The sequence below is a fragment of the Oncorhynchus nerka genome, linkage group LG7, assembly GCF_034236695.1.
Source record: "Oncorhynchus nerka isolate Pitt River linkage group LG7, Oner_Uvic_2.0, whole genome shotgun sequence".
In the NCBI taxonomy this organism is placed as follows: Eukaryota; Metazoa; Chordata; class Actinopteri; order Salmoniformes; family Salmonidae; genus Oncorhynchus; species Oncorhynchus nerka.
This window is the reverse complement of record NC_088402.1, coordinates 75,613,190-75,637,222: the sequence shown is the minus strand read 5'-3', so window position 1 is coordinate 75,637,222 and position 24,033 is coordinate 75,613,190. Positions and strand designations below refer to the sequence as shown.

Here is a 24,033-nt window from a genome sequence, read left to right as displayed (position 1 = left end):
TTGTCTAACAAGCCGCCATGCCGGTTTAGCCCACTAGGGCACATTCTCCTATCATTTCTTGTAACCATATTTACTGTTTGTTTATGCATTTCTGTGAATTACTTAGTTAGTAATACATTAATTATTTAAGACAATTGATGTATGGATGACTCATAGTGAAGACTGGGTTTGTGCAGATAACCAACAATTTACGACGTCTGGAATGAGACTAACGTGAGGTAAAGTAAATAATTAATTAATTTGAAAACTAATTGATCAGATAAAATATCTGAAAAGTTATTTTAGGAAATGATAACTTTGAAATCTGAATATTTTTCCTTGGTGCCCCGCCTTCCTAGTTAATTACAGTTACATGATTAATCAGTTGATCGCGTAATACTAATTACAGAGAATCTTTGATAAAAACTATAAGTCTTCAATTTAATGATAGTAAAGACACGACAATGGAGAAGTGTGGTAGAGAAGAAGGAGAAAGGAGAAAGTGTCGAGGCTGTGAGATTGACCTACAATGAGAAGACGAGAGGAATTTCTATTCTAATCCATTAAAAGAACCTCAGAGAAACAGGAAGTCTCTTCAGTAGATATTCCCCAGTCAGTAGAGTAGGGTGGTCCTCTGTTGCTCAGTTGGTAGAACATGGCGCTTGTAATGCCAGGCTAGTGGGTTAAATTCCTGGGACCACCTGTACATAAATCGTATGCGAGCATGACTATAAGTTCCTTTGGATAAAATTGTCTGCTAAATGGCATATATTACAGAGAAAGGGAGGAGTGGCCTATAAGAACAACCTGGCATTGCTAAGTGCTGTGTTTTTATATTCAGCTGAAGTCATGGTGGGAAAAATGGTGCTCATCTAGTCTAGGCCAAACTCAATAGAGAATGTAGAAAAGCAATCCGTGCTAGCTTTAAGGGGAGTTAGAACACAACGTCTGAAGCTCAATGACAATCTACATTCGAGAGAGAGAGAGAGAGAGAGAGAGAGAGAGAGAGAGAGAGAGGGAGAGGGAGAGGGAGAGGGGGAGAGAGGGAGAGAGAGGGAGAGGGAGAGAGAGGGAGGGAGAGAGAGGGAGAGAGAGGGAGAGAGAGAGAGGGAGAGGGAGGGAGAGAGAGAGAGGGAGGCTTTGAGTTGTGTCATCTGTATCATCTTATAATGGCAGACAGCACTCTGTACTCTCATGTGAACAGGCCTTAATGTAGGCTTCACTAGTACTTTCTCTCGCTGTGTTTTAGGCTTCCCATATCTCAGATAAAAGCGGTTTCTGATTACATTCAAACTAAGCAGCCTGAGGTAAAAAATACAAAGTGAAAGTGTGTTAGATCTGTTATCTCTGAAGCTACTATAAGGTATGACTATGAGCGTGTGTAGCATCTGAATAGCTGTGATAGATCCACCACCAGTGTTTTAAACGACACAGCTTGCACCAGACATGAGAGCTGTCTTTGGGTCTTTGCTGGTAGTCTTTGCAGGTAGTTCAGGCATGTCGTATTTCATTGTGACTAGTGTTTAACGGACTCGATAAAACCCACTTATCACTTGTTTCTCCACGAACAAACTACACACTAAATACTTCATAGACTCTTAAAAGTATTGTAGCCTGCCCGAGAGATACAGACACTGCCGAGAGATACAGCACAGACGGAAAATAGTTTTAGCATATAAAAAGGAAAAGAGAGGAGAAATAATGGGAGGAGAACAGGAATGATGAGAGGAAGGGTGTAATGTTCTTTAACAGGAATGATGAGAGGAAGGGTGTAATGTTCTTTAACAGGAATGATGAGAGGAAGGGTGTAATATTCTTTAACAGGAATGATGAGAGGAAGGGTGTAATGTTCTTTAACAGGAATGACGAGAGGGAGTAATGTTCTTTAACAGGAATGATGAGAGGGAGGGAGTAATGTTCTTTAACAGGAATGATGAGAGGGAGGGTGTAATGTTCTTTAACAGGAATGACGAGAGGGAGGGTGTAATGTTCTTTAACAGGAATGACGAGAGGGAGGGAGTAATGTTCTTTAACAGGAATGACGAGAGGGAGGGAGTAATGTTCTTTAACAGGAATGATGAGAGGGAGGGAGTAATGTTCTTTAACAGGAATGATGAGAGGGAGGGTGTAATGTTCTTTAACAGGAATGATGAGAGGGAGGGAGTAATGTTCTTTAACAGGAATGATGAGAGGGAGGGAGTAATGTTCTTTAACAGAATGACGAGAGGGAGGGAGTAATGTTCTTTAACAGGAATGATGAGAGGGAGGCTGTAATGTTCTTTAACAGGAATGACGAGAGGGAGGGTGTAATGTTCTTTAACAGGAATGACGAGAGGGAGGGTGTAATGTTCTTTAACAGGAATGATGAGAGGGAGGGAGTAATGTTCTTTAACAGGAATGATGAGAGGGAGGGTGTAATGTTCTTTAACAGGAATGACGAGAGGGAGAGTGTAATGTTCTTTTAACAGGAATGATGAGAGGGACGGAGTAATGTTCTTTAACAGGAATGACGAGAGCGAGAGAGTAATGTTCTTTAACAGGAATGATGAGAGGGAGGGAGTAATGTTCTTTAACAGGAATGATGAGAGGGTGTAATGTTCTTTAACAGGAATGATGAGAGGGAGGGAGTAATGTTCTTTAACAGGAATGATGAGAGGGAGGGTGTAATGTTCTTTAACAGGAATGACGAGAGGGAGGGAGTAATGTTCTTTAACAGGAATGATGAGAGGGAGTAATGTTCTTTAACAGGAATGATGAGAGGGAGGGAGTAATGTTCTTTAACAGGAATGATGAGAGGGAGGGAGTAATGTTCTTTAACAGGAATGACGAGAGGGAGGGAGTAATGTTCTTTAACAGGAATGATGAGAGGGAGGGTGTAATGTTCTTTAACAGGAATGATGAGAGGGAGTAATGTTCTTTAACAGGAATGATGAGAGGGAGGGTGTAATGTTCTTTAACAGGAATGATGAGAGGGAGGGAGTAATGTTCTTTAACAGGAATGACGAGAGGGAGGGAGTAATGTTCTTTTAACAGGAATGATGAGAGGGAGGGAGTAATGTTCTTTAACAGGAATGATGAGAGGGAGGGAGTAATGTTCTTTTAACACGAATGACGAGAGGGAGGGAGTAATGTTCTTTAACAGGAATGATGAGAGGGAGGGTGTAATGTTCTTTAACAGGAATGACGAGAGGGAGGGTGTAATGTTCTTTAACAGGAATGATGAGAGGGAGTAATGTTCTTTAACAGGAATGATGAGAGGGAGGGTGTAATGTTCTTTAACAGGAATGACGAGAGGGAGGGTGTAATGTTCTTTAACAGGAATGACGAGAGGGAGGGAGTAATGTTCTTTAACAAGAATGACGAGAGGGAGGGAGTAATGTTCTTTAACAGGAATGATGAGAGGGAGGGAGTAATGTTCTTTAACAGGAATGATGAGAGGGAGGGTGTAATGTTCTTTAACAGGAATGATGAGAGGGAGGGTGTAATGTTCTTTAACAGGAATGATGAGAGGGAGGGCGTAATGTTCTTTAACAGGAATGACGAGAGGGAGGGAGTAATGTTCTTTAACAGGAATGATGAGAGGGAGGCTGTAATGTTCTTTAACAGGAATGACGAGAGAGAGGGTGTAATGTTCTTTAACAGGAATGATGAGAGGGAGGGAGTAATGTTCTTTAACAGGAATGATGAGAGGGAGGGTGTAATGTTCTTTAACAGGAATGATGAGAGGGAGAGTGTAATGTTCTTTTAACAGGAATGATGAGAGGGACGGAGTAATGTTCTTTAACAGGAATGACGAGAGGGAGAGAGTAATGTTCTTTAACAGGAATGATGAGAGGGAGGGAGTAATGTTCTTTAACAGGAATGACGAGAGGGAGGGAGTAATGTTCTTTTAACAGGAATGATGAGAGGGTGTAATGTTCTTTAACAGGAATGATGAGAGGGAGGGAGTAATGTTCTTTAACAGGAATGATGAGAGGGAGGGTGTAATGTTCTTTAACAGGAATGACGAGAGGGAGGGAGTAATGTTCTTTAACAGGAATGATGAGAGGGAGTAATGTTCTTTAACAGGAATGATGAGAGGGAGGGAGTAATGTTCTTTAACAGGAATGATGAGAGGGAGGGAGTAATGTTCTTTAACAGGAATGACGAGAGGGAGGGAGTAATGTTCTTTAACAGGAATGATGAGAGGGAGGGTGTAATGTTCTTTAACAGGAATGATGAGAGGGAGTAATGTTCTTTAACAGGAATGATGAGAGGGAGGGTGTAATGTTCTTTAATAGGAATGATGAGAGGGAGGGAGTAATGTTCTTTAACAGGAATGACGAGAGGGAGGGAGTAATGTTCTTTTAACAGGAATGATGAGAGGGAGGGAGTAATGTTCTTTAACAGGAATGATGAGAGGGAGGGAGTAATGTTCTTTTAACACGAATGACGAGAGGGAGGGAGTAATGTTCTTTAACAGGAATGATGAGAGGGACAGAGTAATGTTCTTTAACAGGAATGATGAGAGGAAGGGTGTAATGTTCTTTAACAGGAATGATGAGAGGAAGGGTGTAATGTTCTTTAACAGGAATGACGAGAGGGAGTAATGTTCTTTAACAGGAATGATGAGAGGGAGGGAGTAATGTTCTTTAACAGGAATGATGAGAGGGAGGGAGTAATGTTCTTTAACAGGAATGATGAGAGGAAGGGTGTAATGTTCTTTAACAGGAATGATGAGAGGAAGGGTGTAATGTTCTTTAACAGGAATGATGAGAGGGAGGGTGTAATGTTCTTTAACAGGAATGATGAGAGGAAGGGTGTAATGTTCTTTAACAGGAATGATGAGAGGAAGGGTGTAATGTTCTTTAACAGGAATGATGAGAGGAAGGGTGTAATGTTCTTTAACAGGAATGATGAGAGGGAGGGAGTAATGTTCTTTAACAGGAATGATGAGAGGGAGGGAGTAATGTTCTTTAACAGGAATGACGAGAGGGAGGGTGTAATGTTCTTTAACAGGAATGACGAGAGGGAGGGAGTAATGTTCTTTAACAGGAATGATGAGAGGGAGGGAGTAATGTTCTTTAACAGGAATGATGAGAGGGAGGGTGTAATGTTCTTTAACAGGAATGATGAGAGGGAGTAATGTTCTTTAACAGGAATGATGAGAGGGAGGGTGTAATGTTCTTTAACAGGAATGATGAGAGGGAGTAATGTTCTTTAACAGGAATGATGAGAGGGAGGGTGTAATGTTCTTTAACAGGAATGATGAGAGGGAGTAATGTTCTTTAACAGGAATGATGAGAGGGAGTAATGTTCTTTAACAGGAATGATGAGAGGGAGGGAGTAATGTTCTTTAACAGGAATGATGAGAGGAAGGGTGTAATGTTCTTTAACAGGAATGATGAGAGGAAGGGTGTAATGTTCTTTAACAGGAATGATGAGAGGGAGGATGTAATGTTCTTTAACAGGAATGATGAGAGGAAGGGTGTAATGTTCTTTAACAGGAATGATGAGAGGAAGGGTGTAATGTTCTTTAACAGGAATGACGAGAGGGAGTAATGTTCTTTAACAGGAATGATGAGAGGGAGGGAGTAATGTTCTTTAACAGGAATGATGAGAGGGAGGGAGTAATGTTCTTTAACAGGAATGACGAGAGGGAGGGTGTAATGTTCTTTAACAGGAATGACGAGAGGGAGGGAGTAATGTTCTTTAACAGGAATGATGAGAGGGAGGGAGTAATGTTCTTTAACAGGAATGACGAGAGGGAGGGAGTAATGTTCTTTAACAGGAATGATGAGAGGGAGGGAGTAATGTTCTTTAACAGGAATGATGAGAGGGAGGGAGTAATGTTCTTTAACAGGAATGACGAGAGGGAGGGAGTAATGTTCTTTTAACAGGAATGATGAGAGGGAGGGAGTAATGTTCTTTAACAGGAATGATGAGAGGGAGGGAGTAATGTTCTTTTAACACGAATGACGAGAGGGAGGGAGTAATGTTCTTTAACAGGAATGATGAGAGGGAGGGTGTAATGTTCTTTAACAGGAATGACGAGAGGGAGGGTGTAATGTTCTTTAACAGGAATGATGAGAGGGAGTAATGTTCTTTAACAGGAATGATGAGAGGGAGGGTGTAATGTTCTTTAACAGGAATGATGAGAGGGAGGGTGTAATGTTCTTTAACAGGAATGACGAGAGGGAGGGAGTAATGTTCTTTAACAGGAATGACGAGAGGGAGGGAGTAATGTTCTTTAACAGGAATGATGAGAGGGAGGGAGTAATGTTCTTTAACAGGAATGATGAGAGGAGAGGTGTAATGTTCTTTAACAGGAATGATGAGAGGGAGGAGTAATGTTCTTTAACAGGAATGATGAGAGGGAGGGAGTAATGTTCTTTAACAGGAATGACGAGAGGGAGGGAGTAATGTTCTTTAACAGGAATGATGAGAGGGAGGCTGTAATGTTCTTTAACAGGAATGACGAGAGAGAGGGTGTAATGTTCTTTAACAGGAATGATGAGAGGGAGGGAGTAATGTTCTTTAACAGGAATGATGAGAGGGAGGGTGTAATGTTCTTTAACAGGAATGACGAGAGGGAGAGTGTAATGTTCTTTTAACAGGAATGATGAGAGGGACGGAGTAATGTTCTTTAACAGGAATGACGAGAGGGAGAGAGTAATGTTCTTTAACAGGAATGATGAGAGGGAGGGAGTAATGTTCTTTAACAGGAATGATGAGAGGGTGTAATGTTCTTTAACAGGAATGATGAGAGGGAGGGAGTAATGTTCTTTACCAGGAATGATGAGAGGGAGGGTGTAATGTTCTTTAACAGGAATGACGAGAGGGAGGGAGTAATGTTCTTTAACAGGAATGATGAGAGGGAGTAATGTTCTTTAACAGGAATGATGAGAGGGAGGGAATAATGTTCTTTAACAGGAATGATGAGAGGGAGGGAGTAATGTTCTTTAACAGGAATGACGAGAGGGAGGGAGTAATGTTCTTTAACAGGAATGATGAGAGGGAGGGTGTAATGTTCTTTAACAGGAATGATGAGAGGGAGTAATGTTCTTTAACAGGAATGATGAGAGGGAGGGTGTAATGTTCTTTAACAGGAATGATGAGAGGGAGGGAGTAATGTTCTTTAACAGGAATGACGAGAGGGAGGGAGTAATGTTCTTTTAACAGGAATGATGAGAGGGAGGGAGTAATGTTCTTTAACAGGAATGATGAGAGGGAGGGAGTAATGTTCTTTTAACACGAATGACGAGAGGGAGGGAGTAATGTTCTTTAACAGGAATGATGAGAGGGAGGGTGTAATGTTCTTTAACAGGAATGACGAGAGGGAGGGTGTAATGTTCTTTAACAGGAATGATGAGAGGGAGTAATGTTCTTTAACAGGAATGATGAGAGGGAGGGTGTAATGTTCTTTAACAGGAATGACGAGAGGGAGGGTGTAATGTTCTTTAACAGGAATGACGAGAGGGAGGGAGTAATGTTCTTTAACAGGAATGACGAGAGGGAGGGAGTAATGTTCTTTAACAGGAATGATGAGAGGGAGGGAGTAATGTTCTTTAACAGGAATGATGAGAGGGAGGGTGTAATGTTCTTTAACAGGAATGATGAGAGGGAGGGAGTAATGTTCTTTAACAGGAATGATGAGAGGGAGGGAGTAATGTTCTTTAACAGGAATGACGAGAGGGAGGGAGTAATGTTCTTTAACAGGAATGATGAGAGGGAGGCTGTAATGTTCTTTAACAGGAATGACGAGAGAGAGGGTGTAATGTTCTTTAACAGGAATGATGAGAGGGAGGGAGTAATGTTCTTTAACAGGAATGATGAGAGGGAGGGTGTAATGTTCTTTAACAGGAATGACGAGAGGGAGAGTGTAATGTTCTTTTAACAGGAATGATGAGAGGGACGGAGTAATGTTCTTTAACAGGAATGACGAGAGGGAGAGAGTAATGTTCTTTAACAGGAATGATGAGAGGGAGGGAGTAATGTTCTTTAACAGGAATGATGAGAGGGTGTAATGTTCTTTAACAGGAATGATGAGAGGGAGGGAGTAATGTTCTTTAACAGGAATGATGAGAGGGAGGGTGTAATGTTCTTTAACAGGAATGACGAGAGGGAGGGAGTAATGTTCTTTAACAGGAATGATGAGAGGGAGGGAGTAATGTTCTTTAACAGGAATGATGAGAGGGAGGGAGTAATGTTCTTTAACAGGAATGACGAGAGGGAGGGAGTAATGTTCTTTAACAGGAATGATGAGAGGGAGGGTGTAATGTTCTTTAACAGGAATGATGAGAGGGAGTAATGTTCTTTAACAGGAATGATGAGAGGGAGGGTGTAATGTTCTTTAATAGGAATGATGAGAGGGAGGGAGTAATGTTCTTTAACAGGAATGACGAGAGGGAGGGAGTAATGTTCTTTTAACAGGAATGATGAGAGGGAGGGAGTAATGTTCTTTAACAGGAATGATGAGAGGGAGGGAGTAATGTTCTTTTAACACGAATGACGAGAGGGAGGGAGTAATGTTCTTTAACAGGAATGATGAGAGGGACAGAGTAATGTTCTTTAACAGGAATGATGAGAGGGAGGGTGTAATGTTTTTTAACAGGAATGACGAGAGGGAGGGAGTAATGTTCTTTAACAGGAATGATGAGAGGGAGGGTGTAATGTTCTTTTAACACGAATGACGAGAGGGAGGGTGTAATGTTCTTTAACAGGAATGATGAGAGGGAGGGTGTAATGTTCTTTAACAGGAATGACGAGAGGGAGGGAGTAATGTTCTTTAACATGAATGATGAGAGGGAGGGTGTAATGTTCTTTAACAGGAATGACGAGAGGGAGGGAGTAATGTTCATTAACAGGAATGACGAGAGGGAGAGTGTAATGTTCTTTTAACAGGAATGATGAGAGGGACGGAGTAATGTTCTTTAAAAGGAATGACGAGAGGGAGAGAATAATGTTCTTTAACAGGAATGATGAGAGGGAGGGTGTAATGTTCTTTAACAGGAATGACGAGAGGGAGGGAGTAATGTTCTTTAACAGGAATGATGAGAGGGTGTAATGTTCTTGAACAGGAATGATGAGAGGGAGGGAGTAATGTTCTTTAACAGGAATGACGAGAGGGAGGGAGTAATGTTCTTTTAACACGAATGACGAGAGGGAGGGTGTAATGTTCTTTAACAGGAATGATGAGAGGGAGGGTGTAATGTTCTTTAACAGGAATGACGAGAGGGAGGGTGTAATGTTCTTTAACAGGAATGATGAGAGGGAGGGAGTAATGTTCTTTAACATGAATGATGAGAGGGAGGGTGTAATGTTCTTTAACAGGAATGACGAGAGGGAGGGTGTAATGTTCTTTAACAGGAATGATGAGAGGGAGGGTGTAATGTTCTTTAACAGGAATGACGAGAGGGAGGGTGTAATGTTCTTTAACAGGAATGATGAGAGGGAGGGAGTAATGTTCTTTAACAGGAATGATGAGAGGGAGTAATGTTCTTTAACAGGAATGATGAGAGGGAGGGAGTAATGTTCTTTAACAGGAATGACGAGAGGGAGGGAGTAATGTTCTTTAACAGGAATGATGAGAGGGAGGGTGTAATGTTCTTTAACAAGAATGACGAGAGGGAGAGTGTAATGTTCTTTTAACAGGAATGATGAGAGGGAGGGAGTAATGTTCTTTAACAGGAATGATGAGAGGGTGTAATGTTCTTGAACAGGAATGATGAGAGGGAGGGAGTAATGTTCTTTAACAGGAATGACGAGAGGGAGAGAGTAATGTTCTTTAACAGGAATGATGAGAGGGAGGGAGTAATGTTCTTTAACAGGAATGATGAGAGGGACAGAGTAATGTTCTTTAACAGGAATGATGAGAGGGAGGGTGTAATGTTTTTTAACAGGAATGACGAGAGGGAGGGAGTAATGTTCTTTAACAGGAATGATGAGAGGGAGGGTGTAATGTTCTTTTAACACGAATGACGAGAGGGAGGGTGTAATGTTCTTTAACAGGAATGATGAGAGGGAGGGTGTAATGTTCTTTAACAGGAATGACGAGAGGGAGGGAGTAATGTTCTTTAACATGAATGATGAGAGGGAGGGTGTAATGTTCTTTAACAGGAATGACGAGAGGGAGGGAGTAATGTTCATTAACAGTAATGACGAGAGGGAGAGTGTAATGTTCTTTTAACAGGAATGATGAGAGGGACGGAGTAATGTTCTTTAAAAGGAATGACGAGAGGGAGAGAATATTGTTCTTTAACAGGAATGATGAGAGGGAGGGTGTAATGTTCTTTAACAGGAATGACGAGAGGGAGGGAGTAATGTTCTTTAACAGGAATGATGAGAGGGTGTAATGTTCTTGAACAGGAATGATGAGAGGGAGGGAGTAATGTTCTTTAACAGGAATGACGAGAGGGAGGGAGTAATGTTCTTTTAACACGAATGACGAGAGGGAGGGTGTAATGTTCTTTAACAGGAATGATGAGAGGGAGGGTGTAATGTTCTTTAACAGGAATGACGAGAGGGAGGGTGTAATGTTCTTTAACAGGAATGATGAGAGGGAGGGAGTAATGTTCTTTAACATGAATGATGAGAGGGAGGGTGTAATGTTCTTTAACAGGAATGACGAGAGGGAGGGTGTAATGTTCTTTAACAGGAATGATGAGAGGGAGGGTGTAATGTTCTTTAACAGGAATGACGAGGGGAGGGTGTAATGTTCTTTAACAGGAATGATGAGAGGGAGGGTAATGTTCTTTAACAGGAATGATGAGAGGGAGTAATGTTCTTTAACAGGAATGATGAGAGGGAGGGAGTAATGTTCTTTAACAGGAATGACGAGAGGGAGGGAGTAATGTTCTTTAACAGGAATGATGAGAGGGAGGGTGTAATGTTCTTTAACAAGAATGACGAGAGGGAGAGTGTAATGTTCTTTTAACAGGAATGATGAGAGGGAGGGAGTAATGTTCTTTAACAGGAATGATGAGAGGGTGTAATGTTCTTGAACAGGAATGATGAGAGGGAGGGAGTAATGTTCTTTAACAGGAATGACGAGAGGGAGAGAGTAATGTTCTTTAACAGGAATGATGAGAGGGAGGGAGTAATGTTCTTTAACAGGAATGATGAGAGGGTGTAATGTTCTTTAACAGGAATGATGAGAGGGAGGGAGTAATGTTCTTTAACAGGAATGATGAGAGGGAGGGTGTAATGTTCTTTAACAGGAATGACGAGAGGGAGGGAGTAATGTTCTTTAACAGGAATGATGAGAGGGAGTAATGTTCTTTAACAGGAATGATGAGAGGGAGGGAGTAATGTTCTTTAACAGGAATGATGAGAGGGAGGGAGTAATGTTCTTTAACAGGAATGACGAGAGGGAGGGAGTAATGTTCTTTAACAGGAATGATGAGAGGGAGGGTGTAATGTTCTTTAACAGGAATGATGAGAGGGAGTGATGTTCTTTAACAGGAATGATGAGAGGGAGGGTGTAATGTTCTTTAATAGGAATGATGAGAGGGAGGGAGTAATGTTCTTTAACAGGAATGACGAGAGGGAGGGAGTAATGTTCTTTTAACAGGAATGATGAGAGGGAGGGAGTAATGTTCTTTAACAGGAATGATGAGAGGGAGGGAGTAATGTTCTTTTAACACGAATGACGAGAGGGAGGGAGTAATGTTCTTTAACAGGAATGATGAGAGGGACAGAGTAATGTTATTTAACAGGAATGATGAGAGGGAGGGTGTAATGTTTTTTAACAGGAATGACGAGAGGGAGGGAGTAATGTTCTTTAACAGGAATGATGAGAGGGAGGGTGTAATGTTCTTTAACACGAATGACGAGAGGGAGGGTGTAATGTTCTTTAACAGGAATGATGAGAGGGAGGGTGTAATGTTCTTTAACAGGAATGACGAGAGGGAGGGAGTAATGTTCTTTAACATGAATGATGAGAGGGAGGGTGTAATGTTCTTTAACAGGAATGACGAGAGGGAGGGAGTAATGTTCATTAACAGGAATGACGAGAGGGAGAGTGTAATGTTCTTTAACAGGAATGATGAGAGGGACGGAGTAATGTTCTTTAAAAGGAATGACGAGAGGAGAGAATAATGTTCTTTAACAGGAATGATGAGAGGGAGGGTGTAATGTTCTTTAACAGGAATGATGAGAGGGAGGGAGTAATGTTCTTTAACAGGAATGATGAGAGGGTGTAATGTTCTTGAACAGGAATGATGAGAGGGAGGGAGTAATGTTCTTTAACAGGAATGACGAGAGGGAGGGAGTAATGTTCTTTAACACGGAATGACGAGAGGGAGGGTGTAATGTTCTTTAACAGGAATGATGAGAGGGAGGGTGTAATGTTCTTTAACAGGAATGACGAGAGGGAGGGTGTAATGTTCTTTAACAGGAATGATGAGAGGGAGGGAGTAATGTTCTTTAACATGAATGATGAGAGGGAGGGTGTAATGTTCTTTAACAGGAATGACGAGAGGGAGGGAGTAATGTTCATTAACAGGAATGACGAGAGGGAGAGTGTAATGTTCTTTTAACATGAATGATGAGAGGGACGGAGTAATGTTCTTTAACAGGAATGACGAGAGGGAGAGAGTAATGTTCTTTAACAGGAATGATGAGAGGGAGGGTGTAATGTTCTTTAACAGGAATGACGAGAGGGAGGGAGTAATGTTCTTTAACAGGAATGATGAGAGGGTGTAATGTTCTTTAACAGGAATGATGAGAGGGAGGGAGTAATGTTCTTTAACAGGAATGACGAGAGGGAGGGAGTAATGTTCTTTAACAGGAATGATGAGAGGGAGGGAGTAATGTTCTTTAACAGGAATGATGAGAGGGAGGGAGTAATGTTCTTTAACAGGAATGACGAGAGGGAGGGAGTAATGTTCTTTAACAGGAATGATGAGAGGGAGGGTGTAATGTTCTTTAACAGGAATGATGAGAGGGAGTAATGTTCTTTAACAGGAATGATGAGAGGGAGTAATGTTCTTTAACAGGAATGATGAGAGGGAGGGAGTAATGTTCTTAACAGGAATGATGAGAGGGAGTAATGTTCTTTAACAGGAATGATGAGAGGGTGTAATGTTCTTTAACAGGAATGATGAGAGGGAGGGAGTAATGTTCTTTAACAGGAATGACGAGAGGGAGGGTGTAATGTTCTTTAACAGGAATGACGAGAGGGAGGGAGTAATGTTCTTTAACAGGAATGATGAGAGGGAGTAATGTTCTTTAACAGGAATGATGCGAGGGAGGAGTAATGTTCTTTAACAGGAATGATGAGAGGAGGGAGTAATGTTCTTTAACAGGAATGACGAGAGGGAGGGAGTAATGTTCTTTAACAGGAATGATGAGAGGGAGGGTGTAATGTTCTTTAACAGGAATGATGAGAGGGAGTAATGTTCTTTAACAGGAATGATGAGAGGGAGGGTGTAATGTTCTTTAACAGGAATGATGAGAGGAGGGAGTAATGTTCTTTAACAGGAATGACGAGAGGGAGGGAGTAATGTTCTTTAACAGGAATGATGAGAGGGAGGGAGTAATGTTCTTTAACAGGAATGATGAGAGGGAGGGAGTAATGTTCTTTTAACACGAATGACGAGAGGGAGGGAGTAATGTTCTTTAACAGGAATGATGAGAGGGACAGAGTAATGTTCTTTAACAGGAATGATGAGAGGGAGGGTGTAATGTTCTTTAACAGGAATGACGAGAGGGAGGGAGTAATGTTCTTTAACAGGAATGATGAGAGGGAGGGTGTAATGTTCTTTTAACACGAATGACGAGAGGGAGGGTGTAATGTTCTTTAACAGGAATGATGAGAGGGAGGGTGTAATGTTCTTTAACAGGAATGACGAGAGGGAGGGTGTAATGTTCTTTAACAGGAATGATGAGAGGGAGGCTGTAATGTTCTTTAACAGGAATGACGAGAGAGAGGGTGTAATGTTCTTTAACAGGAATGATGAGAGGGAGGGAGTAATGTTCTTTAACAGGAATGATGAGAGGGAGGGTGTAATGTTCTTTAACAGGAATGACGAGAGGGAGAGTGTAATGTTCTTTTAACAGGAATGATGAGAGGGACGGAGTAATGTTCTTTAACAGGAATGACGAGAGGGAGAGAGTAATGTTCTTTAACAGGAATGATGAGAGGGAGGGAGTAATGTTCTTTAACAGGAATGATGAGAGGGTGTAATGTTCTTTAACAGGAATGATGAGAGGGAGGGAGTAATGTTCTTTAACAGGAATGATGAGAGGGAGGGTGTAATGTTCTTTAACAGGAATGACGAGAGGGAGGGAGTAATGTTATTTAACAGGAATGATGAGAGGGAGGGAGTAATGTTCTTTAACAGGAATGACGAGAGGGAGGAGTAATGTTCTTTAACAGGAATGATGAGAGGAGGGTGTAATGTTCTTTAACAGGAATGATGAGAGGGGGTAATGTTCTTTAACAGGAATGATGAGAGGGAGGGTGTAATGTTCTTTAATAGGAATGATGAGAGGGAGGAGTAATGTTCTTTAACAGGAATGACGAGAGGGAGGGAGTAATGTTCTTTAACAGGAATGATGAGAGGGAGGAGTAATGTTCTTTAACAGCAATGATGAGAGGGAGGGAGTAATGTTCTTTTAACACGAATGACGAGAGGGAGGGAGTAATGTTCTTTAACAGGAATGATGAGAGGGACAGAGTAATGTTCTTTAACAGGAATGATGAGAGGGAGGGTGTAATGTTTTTTAACAGGAATGACGAGAGGGAGGGAGTAATGTTCTTTAACAGGAATGATGAGAGGGAGGGTGTAATGTTCTTTAACAGGAATGATGAGAGGGAGGGTGTAATGTTCTTTAACAGGAATGATGAGAGGGAGTAATGTTCTTTAACAGGAATGATGAGAGGGAGGGTGTAATGTTCTTTAATAGGAATGATGAGAGGGAGGGAGTAATGTTCTTTAACAGGAATGACGAGAGGGAGGGAGTAATGTTCTTTTAACAGGAATGATGAGAGGGAGGGAGTAATGTTCTTTAACAGGAATGATGAGAGGGAGGGAGTAATGTTCTTTTAACACGAATGACGAGAGGGAGGGAGTAATGTTCTTTAACAGGAATGATGAGAGGGACAGAGTAATGTTCTTTAACAGGAATGATGAGAGGGAGGGTGTAATGTTTTTTAACAGGAATGACGAGAGGGAGGGAGTAATGTTCTTTAACAGGAATGATGAGAGGGAGGGTGTAATGTTCTTTTAACACGAATGACGAGAGGGAGGGTGTAATGTTCTTTAACAGGAATGATGAGAGGGAGGGTGTAATGTTCTTTAACAGGAATGACGAGAGGGAGGGAGTAATGTTCTTTAACATGAATGATGAGAGGGAGGGTGTAATGTTCTTTAACAGGAATGACGAGAGGAAGGGAGTAATGTTCATTAACAGGAATGACGAGAGGGAGAGTGTAATGTTCTTTTAACAGGAATGATGAGAGGGACGGAGTAATGTTCTTTAACAGGAATGACGAGAGGGAGAGAGTAATGTTCTTTAACAGGAATGATGAGAGGGAGGGTGTAATGTTCTTTAACAGGAATGACGAGAGGGAGGGAGTAATGTTCTTTAACAGGAATGATGAGAGGGTGTAATGTTCTTGAACAGGAATGATGAGAGGGAGGGAGTAATGTTCTTTAACAGGAATGACGAGAGGGAGGGAGTAATGTTCTTTTAACACAAATGACGAGAGGGAGGGTGTAATGTTCTTTAACAGGAATGATGAGAGGGAGGGTGTAATGTTCTTAACAGGAATGATGAGAGGGAGTAATGTTCTTTAACAGGAATGATGAGAGGGTGTAATGTTCTTTAACAGGAATGATGAGAGGGAGGGAGTAATGTTCTTTAACAGGAATGACGAGAGGGAGGGTGTAATGTTCTTTAACAGGAATGACGAGAGGGAGGGAGTAATGTTCTTTAACAGGAATGATGAGAGGGAGTAATGTTCTTTAACAGGAATGATGCGAGGGAGGGAGTAATGTTCTTTAACAGGAATGATGAGAGGGAGGGAGTAATGTTCTTTAACAGGAATGACGAGAGGGAGGGAGTAATGTTCTTTAACAGGAATGATGAGAGGGAGGGAGTAATGTTCTTTTAACAGGAATGATGAGAGGGAGGGAGTAATGTTCTTTAACAGGAATGATGAGAGGGAGGGAGTAATGTTCTTTTAACACGAATGACGAGAGGGAGGAGTAATGTTCTTTAACAGGAATGATGAGAGGACAGAGTAATGTTCTTTAACAGGAATGATGAGAGGGAGGGTGTAATGTTCTTTAACAGGAATGACGAGAGGGAGGGAGTAATGTTCTTTAACAGGAATGATGAGAGGGAGGGTGTAATGTTCTTTTAACACGAATGACGAGAGGGAGGGTGTAATGTTCTTTAACAGGAATGATGAGAGGGAGGGTGTAATGTTCTTTAACAGGAATGACGAGAGGGAGGGTGTAATGTTCTTTAACAGGAATGATGAGAGGGAGGCTGTAATGTTCTTTAACAGGAATGACGAGAGAGAGGGTGTAATGTTCTTTAACAGGAATGATGAGAGGGAGGGAGTAATGTTCTTTAACAGGAATGATGAGAGGGAGGGTGTAATGTTATTTAACAGGAATGACGAGAGGGAGAGTGTAATGTTCTTTTAACAGGAATGATGAGAGGGACGGAGTAATGTTCTTTAACAGGAATGACGAGAGGGAGAGAGTAATGTTCTTTAACAGGAATGATGAGAGGGAGGGAGTAATGTTCTTTAACAGGAATGATGAGAGGGTGTAATGTTCTTTAACAGGAATGATGAGAGGGAGGGAGTAATGTTCTTTAACAGGAATGATGAGAGGGAGGGTGTAATGTTCTTTAACAGGAATGACGAGAGGGAGGGAGTAATGTTATTTAACAGGAATGATGAGAGGGAGTAATGTTCTTTAACAGGAATGATGAGAGGGAGGGAGTAATGTTCTTTAACAGGAATGATGAGAGGAGGAGTAATGTTCTTTAACAGGAATGACGAGAGGGAGGGAGTAATGTTCTTTAACAGGAATGATGAGAGGGAGGGTGTAATGTTCTTTAACAGGAATGATGAGAGGGAGTAATGTTCTTTAACAGGAATGATGAGAGGGAGGGTGTAATGTTCTTTAATAGGAATGATGAGAGGGAGGGAGTAATGTTCTTTAACAGGAATGACGAGAGGGAGGAGTAATGTTCTTTAACAGGAATGATGAGAGGAGGGAGTAATGTTCTTTAACAGGAATGATGAGAGGGAGGGAGTAATGTTCTTTTAACACGAATGACGAGAGGGAGGGAGTAATGTTCTTTAACAGGAATGATGAGAGGGACAGAGTAATGTTCTTTAACAGGAATGATGAGAGGGAGGGTGTAATGTTTTTTAACAGGAATGACGAGAGGGAGGGAGTAATGTTCTTTAACAGGAATGATGAGAGGGAGGGTGTAATGTTCTTTTAACACGAATGACGAGAGGGAGGGTGTAATGTTCTTTAACAGGAATGATGAGAGGGAGGGTGTAATGTTCTTTAACAGGAATGACGAGAGGAAGGGAGTAATGTTCATTAACAGGAATGACGAGAGGGAGAGTGTAATGTTCTTTTAACAGGAATGATGAGAGGGACGGAGTAATGTTCTTTAACAGGAATGACGAGAGGGAGAGAGTAATGTTCTTTAACAGGAATGATGAGAGGGAGGGTGTAATGTTCTTTAACAGGAATGACGAGAGGGAGGGAGTAATGTTCTTTAACAGGAATGATGAGAGGGTGTAATGTTCTTGAACAGGAATGATGAGAGGGAGGGAGTAATGTTCTTTAACAGGAATGACGAGAGGGAGGGAGTAATGTTCTTTAACAGGAATGATGAGAGGGAGGGTGTAATGTTCTTTTAACACGAATGACGAGAGGGAGGGTGTAATGTTCTTTAACATGAATGATGAGAGGGAGGGTGTAATGTTCTTTAACAGGAATGACGAGAGGGAGGGAGTAATGTTCATTAACAGGAATGACGAGAGGGAGAGTGTAATGTTCTTTTAACATGAATGATGAGAAGGACGGAGTAATGTTCTTTAACAGGAATGATGAGAGGGACAGAGTAATGTTCTTTAACAGGAATGATGAGAGGGAGGGTGTAATGTTCTTTAACAGGAATGACAAGATGGAGGGAGTAATGTTCTTTAACAGGAATGATGAGAGGGAGGGTGTAATGTCTTTAACAGGAATGATGAGAGGGAGTAATGTTCTTTAACAGGAATGACGAGAGGGAGGGAGTAATGTTCTTTAACAGGAATGATGAGAGGGTGTAATGTTCTTTAACAGGAATGATGAGAGGGAGGGAGTAATGTTCTTTAACAGGAATGACGAGAGGGAGGGAGTAATGTTCTTTAACAGGAATGATGAGAGGGAGGGAGTAATGTTCTATAACAGGAATGATGAGAGGGAGGGAGTAATGTTCTTTAACAGGAATGACGAGAGGGAGGGAGTAATGTTCTTTAACAGGAATGATGAGAGGGAGGGTGTAATGTTCTTTAACAGGAATGATGAGAGGGAGTAATGTTCTTTAACAGGAATGATGAGAGGGAGGGAGTAATGTTCTTTAACAGGAATGACGAGAGGGAGGGAGTATTGTTCTTTTAACAGGAATGATGAGAGGGAGGGAGTAATGTTCTTTAACAGGAATGATGAGAGGGAGGGAGTAATGTTTTTTTAACACGAATGACGAGAGGGAGGGAGTAATGTTCTTTAACAAGAATGATGAGAGGGACAGAGTAATGTTCTTTAACAGGAATGATGAGAGGGAGGGTGTAATGTTCTTTAACAGGAATGACAAGATGGAGGGAGTAATGTTCTTTAACAGGAATGATGAGAGGGAGGGTGTAATGTTCTTTAACAGGAATGACAAGATGGAGGGAGTAATGTTCTTTAACAGGAATGATGAGAGGGAGGGAGTAATGTTCTTTAACAGGAATGATGAGAGGGAGGGTGTAATGTTCTTTAACAGGAATGATGAGAGGGAGTAATGTTCTTTAACAGGAATGATGAGAGGGAGGGAGTAATGTTCTTAACAGGAATGATGAGAGGGAGTAATGTTCTTTAACAGGAATGATGAGAGGGTGTAATGTTCTTTAACAGGAATGATGAGAGGGAGGGAGTAATGTTCTTTAACAGGAATGACGAGAGGGAGGGTGTAATGTTCTTTAACAGGAATGACGAGAGGGAGGGAGTAATGTTCTTTAACAGGAATGATGAGAGGGAGTAATGTTCTTTAACAGGAATGATGCGAGGGAGGGAGTAATGTTCTTTAACAGGAATGATGAGAGGGAGGGAGTAATGTTCTTTAACAGGAATGACGAGAGGGAGGGAGTAATGTTCTTTAACAGGAATGATGAGAGGGAGGGTGTAATGTTCTTTAACAGGAATGATGAGAGGGAGTAATGTTCTTTAACAGGAATGATGAGAGGGAGGGTGTAATGTTCTTTAACAGGAATGATGAGCGGGAGGGAGTAATGTTCTTTAACAGGAATGACGAGAGGGAGGGAGTAATGTTCTTTTAACAGGAATGATGAGAGGGAGGGAGTAATGTTCTTTAACAGGAATGATGAGAGGGAGGGAGTAATGTTCTTTTAACACGAATGACGAGAGGGAGGGAGTAATGTTCTTTAACAGGAATGATGAGAGGGACAGAGTAATGTTCTTTAACAGGAATGATGAGAGGGAGGGTGTAATGTTCTTTAACAGGAATGACGAGAGGGAGGGAGTAATGTTCTTTAACAGGAATGATGAGAGGGAGGGTGTAATGTTCTTTTAACACGAATGACGAGAGGGAGGGTGTAATGTTCTTTAACAGGAATGATGAGAGGGAGGGTGTAATGTTCTTTAACAGGAATGACGAGAGGGAGGGTGTAATGTTCTTTAACAGGAATGATGAGAGGGAGTAATGTTCTTTAACAGGAATGATGAGAGGGAGGGTGTAATGTTCTTTAACAGGAATGATGAGAGGGACGGAGTAATGTTCTTTAACAGGAATGACGAGAGGGAGAGAGTAATGTTCTTTAACAGGAATGATGAGAGGGAGGGTGTAATGTTCTTTAACAGGAATGACGAGAGGGAGGGAGTAATGTTCTTTAACAGGAATGACGAGAGGGAGGGAGTAATATTCTTTAACAGGAATGATGAGAGGGAGGGAGTAATGTTCTTTAACAGGAATGACGAGAGGGAGGGAGTAATGTTCTTTAACAGGAATGATGAGAGGGAGGGTGTAATGTTCTTTAACAGGAATGATGAGAGGGAGTAATGTTCTTTAACAGGAATGATGAGAGGGAGGGAGTAATGTTCTTTAACAGGAATGACGAGAGGGAGGGAGTAATGTTCTTTTAACAGGAATGATGAGAGGGAGGGAGTAATGTTCTTTAACAGGAATGATGAGAGGGAGGGAGTAATGTTCTTTTAACACGAATGACGAGAGGGAGGGAGTAATGTTCTTTAACAGGAATGATGAGAGGGACAGAGTAATGTTCTTTAACAGGAATGATGAGAGGGAGGGTGTAATGTTCTTTAACAGGAATGACAAGATGGAGGGAGTAATGTTCTTTAACAGGAATGATGAGAGGGAGGGTGTAATGTTCTTTAACAGGAATGACAAGATGGAGGGAGTAATGTTCTTTAACAGGAATGATGAGAGGGAGGGAGTAATGTTCTTTAACAGGAATGATGAGAGGGAGGGTGTAATGTTCTTTAACAGGAATGACGAGAGGGAGGGAGTAATGTTCTTTAACAGGAATGATGAGAGGCAGGGAGTAATGTTCTTTAACAGGAATGACGAGAGGGAGGGAGTAATGTTCTTTAACAGGAATGATGAGAGGGAGGGAGTAATGTTCTTTAACAGGAATGATGAGAGGGAGGGAGTAATGTTCTTTAACAGGAATGATGAGAGGGAGGGTGTAATGTTCTTTAACAGGAATGATGAGAGGGAGTAATGTTCTTTAACAGGAATGATGAGAGGGAGTAATGTTCTTTAACAGGAATGATGTGAGGGAGGGTGTAATGTTCTTTAACAGGAATGACGAGAGGGAGGGAGTAATGTTCTTTTAACAGGAATGATGAGAGGGAGGGAGTAATGTTCTTTTAACACGAATGACGAGAGGGAGGGAGTAATGTTCTTTAACAGGAATGATGAGAGGGACAGAGTAATGTTCTTTAACAGGAATGATGAGAGGGAGGGTGTAATGTTATTTAACAGGAATGACGAGAGGGAGGGAGTAATGTTCTTTAACAGGAATGATGAGAGGGAGGGTGTAATGTTCTTTTAACACGAATGACGAGAGGGAGGGTGTAATGTTCTTTAACAGGAATGATGAGAGGGAGGGTGTAATGTTCTTTAACAGGAATGACAAGAGGGAGGGTGTAATGTTCTTTAACATGAATGATGAGAGGGAGGGAGTAATGTTCTTTAACATGAATGATGAGAGGGAGGGTGTAATGTTCTTTAACAGGAATGACGAGAGGGAGGGAGTAATGTTCATTAACAGGAATGACGAGAGGGAGAGTGTAATGTTCTTTTAACAGGAATGATGAGAGGGACGAAGTAATGTTCTTTAACAGGAATGATGAGAGGGAGAGAGTAATGTTTTTTAACAGGAATGATGAGAGGGAGTAATGTTCTTTAACAGGAATGACGAGAGGGAGGGTGTAATGTTATTTAACAGGAATGATGAGAGGGAGGGAGTAATGTTCTTTAACAGGAATGATGAGAGGGAGTAATGTTCTTTAACAGGAATGATGAGAGGGAGGGAGTAATGTTCTTTAACAGGAATGATGAGAGGGAGGGAGTAATGTTCTTTAACAGGAATGATGAGAGGGAGTAATGTTCTTTAACAGGAATGATGAGAGGGAGTAATGTTCTTTAACAGGAATGATGAGAGGGAGGGAGTAATGTTCTTTAACAGGAATGATGAGAGGGAGTAATGTTCTTTAACAGGAATGATGAGATGGAGGGAGGGAGGGAGTAATGTTCTTTAACAGGAATGATGAGAGGGAGGGAGGGAGTAATGTTCTTTATAGTTTCTCCTCTTGTTTCTCCACTGGGCAGCTAAGACTAAGGCTGTGTGAAAGGAGGGATTTCAAGTGTTAGTTCACGAAAGGCAAGTTCCTTCCCATGATGCCTTTCAAGACCTTTAATCCCCAGCTTCATGTGATGCTGTTCCCTCTGGTGTTAGAGAGGCTTATATCTGTTCAATATTAATGCATGTGCCGTGGTGGTGTGTAGGGGGGTGTTCAGGCAGGGAACCTAATAGAAATATCAATTATTCAAAACGAGAGTCTTCTGGTAGACTAATAACCATGTATGTATACAAATCAGATCATGATTGGGACTTTGTTGCACACAATAAAAAAAAGACATACATTCAGCCCGTGAGGGAAAGAGTCTAGTCTTTTTGAAGAAATTCTCATTATTGGGAGAGGAAGGGGGTTGGGGGAAGAGAGAAAGAAGAAAGAGAACAAATGAATGCAGAGTAGAGGAGGGAAAAATAACATAAGTTCAACAAGTGCTGTTCCTTGCCTCTGGAGCTGTAGTGTGTGTGTGTGTGTGTGTGTGTGTGAGTGTGTGTTTGTGTGTGTGTGTGTGTGTGTGTGTGTGTGTGTCCTACTCCAGTGAACAGTACAAATCAATGTGGTAGTGGGATTCCAGTGGCAGCTGTGTTGCATAACAGGGCTCACTCAGTCTGACACCTCACAGAGGCTCTGCACATCTTCTCTTCCTCTCTTCCATTCTCTCCTCCTCTTTCCCCTACTCCTCTTCCTCTCCTCCCTTCTCTACTCCTCTTGCTCTCCTCCTCTTCCTCTCCTCCCTTCTCTCCTCCTCTTTCCCTTCTCTCCTCCTCTTTCCCCTACTCCTCTTCCTCTCCTCCCTTCTCTCCTCCTCCTTTTCCCCTACTCCTCTTCCTCTCCTCCGCTTTCCCTACTCCTCTTCCTCTCCTCCCTCCTCTCCTCCTCTTTCCCCTACTCCTCTTCCTCTCCTCCTCTTTCCCCTACTCCTCTTCCTCTCCTCCCTCCTCTCCTCCTCTTTCCCCTACTCCTCTTCCTCTCCTCCTCTTTCCCCTACTCCTCTTCCTCTCCTCCCTTCTCCCTTCTCTCCTCCTCTTTCCCCTACTCCTCTTCCTCTCCTCCTCTTCCCCATACTCCTCTTCCTCTCCTCCCTCCTCTCCTCCCTTCTCTCCTCCTCTTTCCCATACTCCTCTTCCTCTCCTCCCTTCTCTCCTCCTCTTTCCCCTACTCCTCTTCCTCTCCTCCCTCCTCTTCCCTCCCTTCTCTCCTCCTCTTTCCCATACTCCTCTTTCTCTCCTCCCTCCTCTCCTCCCTTCTCTCCTCCTCTTTCCCCTACTCCTCTTCCTCTCCTCCCTCCACTCCTCCCTTCTCTCCTCCTCCCTTCTCTCCTCCTCTTTCCCCTACTCCTCTTCCTCTCCTCCCTTCTCTCCTCCTCTCTCCCCTACTCCTCTTCCTCTCCTCCTCTTTCTCCTACTCCTCTTCCTCTCCTCCCTCCTCTCCTCCCTTCTCTCCTCCTCTTTCCCCTACTCCCTCTTCCTCTCCTCCTCTTTCCCTACTCCTCTTCCTCTCCTCCCTCCTCTCCTCCCTTCTCTCATCCTCTTCCCCTACTCCTCTTACTCTCCTCCATTCTCTCCTCCTCTCTCCCCTACTCCTCTTCCTCTCCTCCTCCTTTCCCCTACTCCTCTTCCTCTCCTCCTCTCTTCTCCTCCCTTCTCTCCTCCTCTTTCCCCCTACTCCTCTTCATCTCCTCCTCTTTCCCCCTACTCCTCTTCCTCTCCTCCTCTTTCCCCTACTCCTCTTCCTCTCCTCCCTTCTCTCTCCTCTTTCCCCTACTCCTCCCTCCTCTCCTCCCTTCTCTCCTCCTCTTTCCCCTATTCCTCTTCCTCTCCTCCTCTTTCCTCTACTCCTCTTCCTCTCCTCCTCTTTCCCCTTACCCTCTTCCTCTCCTCCCTTCTCTCCTCTTTCCCCTACTCCTCTTCCTCTCCTCCCCTCCTCCTCCCTTCTCTCCTCCTCTTCC

At 42.3% G+C, this 24,033-nt stretch overlaps 1 protein-coding gene across 1 annotated transcript in view; it reads right to left on the bottom strand.

Moving 5' to 3' along the window:
- LOC115125041 (plexin-A2-like) overlaps positions 1-24,033 on the bottom strand; it is a 522,986-nt gene that overhangs the window by 143,537 nt on the left and 355,416 nt on the right. The window lies entirely within an intron of this gene.